At 37.3% G+C, this 4,855-nt stretch overlaps 1 long non-coding RNA gene across 1 annotated transcript; it reads left to right on the top strand.

The window, feature by feature from the left end:
• Window positions 1-207: 207 nt before the first annotated feature.
• LOC113662321 lies at window positions 208-2,770 on the top strand. The gene is made up of 3 exons (XR_003445240.2): window positions 208-1,661; window positions 1,984-2,039; window positions 2,169-2,770. It is a non-coding gene; the product is annotated as an uncharacterized LOC113662321 (long non-coding RNA).
• Window positions 2,771-4,855: the final 2,085 nt, after the last annotated feature.

Below are 4,855 nucleotides of genomic sequence, written 5' to 3'. Positions count from 1 at the left end.
GCAGGGAAATAGAAACAGAAAGTAGAAATGATGAGGGAGGTATTATTATATGATCAGCCAGTCAAAACCATAGCGAAGTCTAGAGTCTTGCATTATTGCTGAGAAAATTAACACATGTTCATTAGATCTAATTTATGGCAATACATAAAGAGTTTTTATGTTGCCTTTTCAATAAAAGAGTTCTTCATGGTCTACTTGTATGTTGAATAACTAGATATGGTGGTGAGTGAGAACTATGTGCTAAGTAAAAAGTTGTGATGAGTGAGCATGTGAACTTAATCAACACTGACCAGCAAATGTGCCTGACCTCGCGCCGTGTCGCTGAAGTAAGTTGTTACCCAAAAATTTTTTCCAAGGTTGGCAGGTCTGTGAATATAGTACTTCGAAGTCTTTCAAGCAAATAATGATAAAAACAATAGTCCAAGTTAGCCTTCTTCCTCTAGGGTTAGCTTTTTGATTCCCTCCTCCACCACATGTGTGGAGTGCGCATGGTGTCCCTGTGTCTCATGGATTTCCTCTAGGTACTCTGGTTTCCTCCCACAGTCCAAAGACACGTTGTAGGTTGATTAGCATCTCGAAATTGTCAGTAGTGTGTGAATGGGTGTGTATCCGATTGTGCACTGCAATAGACTGCCCAGGGTGTCATCTGCCTTGTTCCCAGAGTCTCCTGGGTAAGACTTTAGGTTCCCCTAAGACACAGAAGGATAAGCTGTGTAGAGAATAAATGGATAGATGAATAATGATATTTAAATTTTGCAAAGACTTGCGAAGAAAATCCTATGGATTTTCAAAGATATCCCCTGGATCTGAAGAGACGCTCTGCAGGTGCTGGTGATTGTCTTTACCGCCACTTTCGGAGAGACCGCGCTCCTCCCGAGGATACAGCCAGCTCACGGTAGGATGATTTGATTTTAATCTCATATTGTTTTTACAGTAAATTATGTTTAAGTTACACTTTGTTACAATCTACAGTAACATTATCTAGCTATTAAGCGGTATCCTCTTTTGGCACGAATTAGCCTAATGCTAGTTACCATGCTAGCGAACTTAGCCACAGGTATAAACTACACACCAAAATGCATAACCGAATCGATTACCTTGACTTTTGAATTTATTTCATTCCCACAATGACATATTTACCCTCATATTAGGTCACTTTCACAATATTGGCTATTGGTTTTACACTAAATCGTGCTTAGCGTAGCGATTAAACCAGCTCTTGTGCTACTGACTTTTCTGTTTCAAATGTGTTACAGTATCTATCTAAAGAATATAGTTAATTATTTCATTAACACAATATCATAGCGAGTATAAAGACAGTTAGCTTGCTGAACTCGGTTAAGCGTTTTAATAATTATACATGGACAGAAATTTGGTAAAATGGTAAAAAGATGGAAAAATATTCTCTTTTATTATTAATGTTGGCTCATGAATTATACAATGTAACCCTTAGCTGAATGCTTTTGTTTTGGTAACTAAACCTATCATTTATTTACTTACTGGATTTTCTATCTGACAGAATTTTAGTTGTGTTAGTATGACACTGATAAGAAAGCTATGATAAGAAGCACTTATGTTTGCTTCCCAGTGCTGGTAAGCTGAACAGAGCCTCACATGATGTTCAGCTTCTGTCTCCAGACATCTTCAGCTCCCAGTCAGAGGTACCGTACACACACAGGGAGAGACACCACACACACACACACACACACACACACACACACACACACACACACACACACACACACACACACACACACACACACACACACACAAAACAACTTTAATAGAAAGCACCTGTGATGTTTTTGTTCTGCCACAATGTTCACTATTGATGTTGAGCTTTATCTAATTATTATTTGCAGGAATTTTCCTCTTTTAACATTAATGAGTTTTGTCTCATTGGAATTCAGATATGGGATTATTCAATGTGGCATTACAAAATGTTGTCAACTGCAGTGACTAATTGTGTTTGTGTGTGTTAAGGTCGTTGAGCCGTAGCATCCACCGCATCTTAAACCGAATCTTCAGCTGACGTTCTGGTAAACTAACCTTTCATTTATTTACTGAAGCCAATTCTTTGTTAGAAAAAGCGACAGAAATTTAGAGGTGTTAGAATGAAACTGCTATGACAAGAAGCACTTACGAACCTCATGCTCTACTTTTCACAGCCTCTCACTGCTGGAAAGCTGGACTCCGCCTGAAAACTACTCAGTTCCTCTCTGGTGAATTCTTCAGCTCCCAGTCTGGGGTATTCTACTGAGAGGCAGCTTAGATACAAACACTCAAACACCCTTTTTTACAAGTTGTAATGTTTAGATTTTTTTTTCTATTTCTAGTCAGTGGACATTCTGAGGTACTTCATCAGGATTATAAGGGGTCCAGAGAGTAAAGCCTGGTGGTTCAGTACCAACAAGGCCTGAAGACTTGAACCACTTGGTAATTACAGGCTTCATTACTCTGACATTAAATACCCATTAAATACACATTAATGATTATTAGATGAGCACTTTTCTATTATAGATCTTGAGTTTTGGCTGATTTTGGTGCACATTTGCAGGGATTCCTTTATGATAACAAAATTAAGGACAGTTTCACTGCCAGTTTGCCTCTCGGTATTAGACAGGTTCAAACACTTGAGGTCTTTAAATCTGGCCTAAAAACTTATTTGTACAGTCTGGCGTATGATGCCATGTGAGAGCTGCTTTCTTTTATTGTTTTATTGTGTCTTAAGTATTTTTCTTTTATTTGTGTGTTTGTATGAATAAACCACTTTGACGAACACTTGTTTTAAAAAAAAGTGCTTTATAAATAAACTTGTCTTGACTTGACATTAAGGTAAGGGATTATTTGTTGTGGTATCAAAAATCTTTAGTTAATTGCAGTGACTAATTGTGTTCTCTTTACTTTGGTCTCATAAGAGTGTATCTGAGAGGGTTACGGGATGCATTTCCTGTAACCACATGGAAGCATCTGTTGTGGTGGCATTTGTGGTGGTACATTTATTACACTAACATGAAGTGCATTTTGATTTAAGACTATGGCAAAGTTAAGTAGGAATAAAACCACTGCAGAGAAATGCACAGCATCAATACGCAGTAGCAATGACTTCATGAACATGAAAATTGAAAATATCATGCAAAGGTTTCAGGCTATAAATTTAAAACCTGACAATTGGTTATCTAACTCAGTAGATAACAATGTTACTCGATCAGATCATCGTTTAGAGTGTTTCACTCCCCTTTGAGAAGCCGATCTAATTACAGGAACTTCCTCTTCGGAATGATAAACTTGCGTGTTAGAACCCTGACCTACATGTTTCTTCAAAAAAATAATACCAGTAGCATTCAAACTCCTAAAATTAATGAACTCTTCATCTAGCACTGGCTACGTGGCTAAATCTTTGGTGACTTCATTACGCATAATAAGGTAAAGTTTGGTGTTCCACAAGGTTCTATTTTAGACCCATTGTTTTTTTTCCTTATATGTGCTACCTCTGGGTAAAATAATTGTTAGCTTCCACTGTTGTGCTGATGACACAGAGTTATATGGTTTAGCAAAGCCAGATGTATATAAAGTGCAACAGAATGTAAACATTCATTACTCAGTATGTTTACATTCTGTTGCACTTTATATTATATATTATTGACATGTTTACATTCAGTTACACTTAATGTCCTCTCATTATATACAAATCCGTATGTTTGACTATTGTGCAATAACTTATTTCTATCTATATATTTCTATCGATATAATACGGTGGCTGAGAAGTGCAAAACACATTAACAAATCAAAAAACACATTAACAAATCCCGAAAACACATTAACGAATCCGAAAACAAATTAAGTTAATGTGTTTTCGGATTCGTTAATGTGTTTTCGGATTTGTTGTTTTGTTTTCGGATTTGTTAATGTGTTTAGCACTTCTCGGCCACCGTAATATAAATATTGACATACTGTGCCAATTTATATCTTATTTCTACCTTATACTTCATTTACAATAACATGACTTATTTATTGCACTTTTTATTTAAGTATACTTGTTTCAGTTCTTAAAATGCAGTTCTAGGACCCCTTGTAGCCAGAAACAAGCTTACAGAAGCAAGCTGTCTTTTCTTTTCTTTCATCATCTGCAGCAGTTAAATACCTTGGGGTAATAATTGACTCCGGCCGTTCATTTAAAGCTCCTGTAGATAATATTACTAGTATAGCTTTCTTACATCGTAGAAATATTGCTAAGATCAGAAACATGAATTCTACGTCACTACTATACATGATGCGGACAAACAAGTTCAAATGCTTTTGGATTATTGTAGTGCCTTCCTGTCTGGATGGTCCAGTCAGTGAAAGATCCAGTTATACCAGAATCTTAACTAGAACCAGAACCATTCACTCAGGTTTGTTGACAGTGGAGGCTGCTTTCCCTCATATCTGTCATCTTCTGGCTCTCCCTTTTATTAATGCATTCATAGTTAGTCGTGCTAGAGTCCCTGCAACATACGTAATATTTTGCCTCAAGCTATACATGCTACTCCTGAGATGCCAGTGTTTCTGACTACTACTGCTCTCCAGACCTGATTAGCCAGATAGAACTGGCTGGAGTCTCATCACTTGGAGGCCACTTGCTGCAGCTGAGGATGGCCCAACAAGGACAGTATGGAGATTCATGGGCTCCCTATAGACAGTAAAATTGGACTACAATCGTCATGGTGAGTTATATGCTCAAGTCTCCACCACTGAACATGTTGATAGCCTCCACAGAAAAGACTTTATGTTAAGACTATAATGAATTCAGAAATGTCAAAAACCCAGATGTGAATCACTTCTGTTTTGAGTCTGGTTCTTCTCAGTGTATTTT

Source organism: Tachysurus fulvidraco, chromosome 25, assembly GCF_022655615.1.
Source record: "Tachysurus fulvidraco isolate hzauxx_2018 chromosome 25, HZAU_PFXX_2.0, whole genome shotgun sequence".
NCBI lineage: Eukaryota > Metazoa > Chordata > Actinopteri > Siluriformes > Bagridae > Tachysurus > Tachysurus fulvidraco.
Note: the sequence above shows the minus strand (reverse complement) of the source record. Positions and strands in the feature narration are given on the sequence as shown.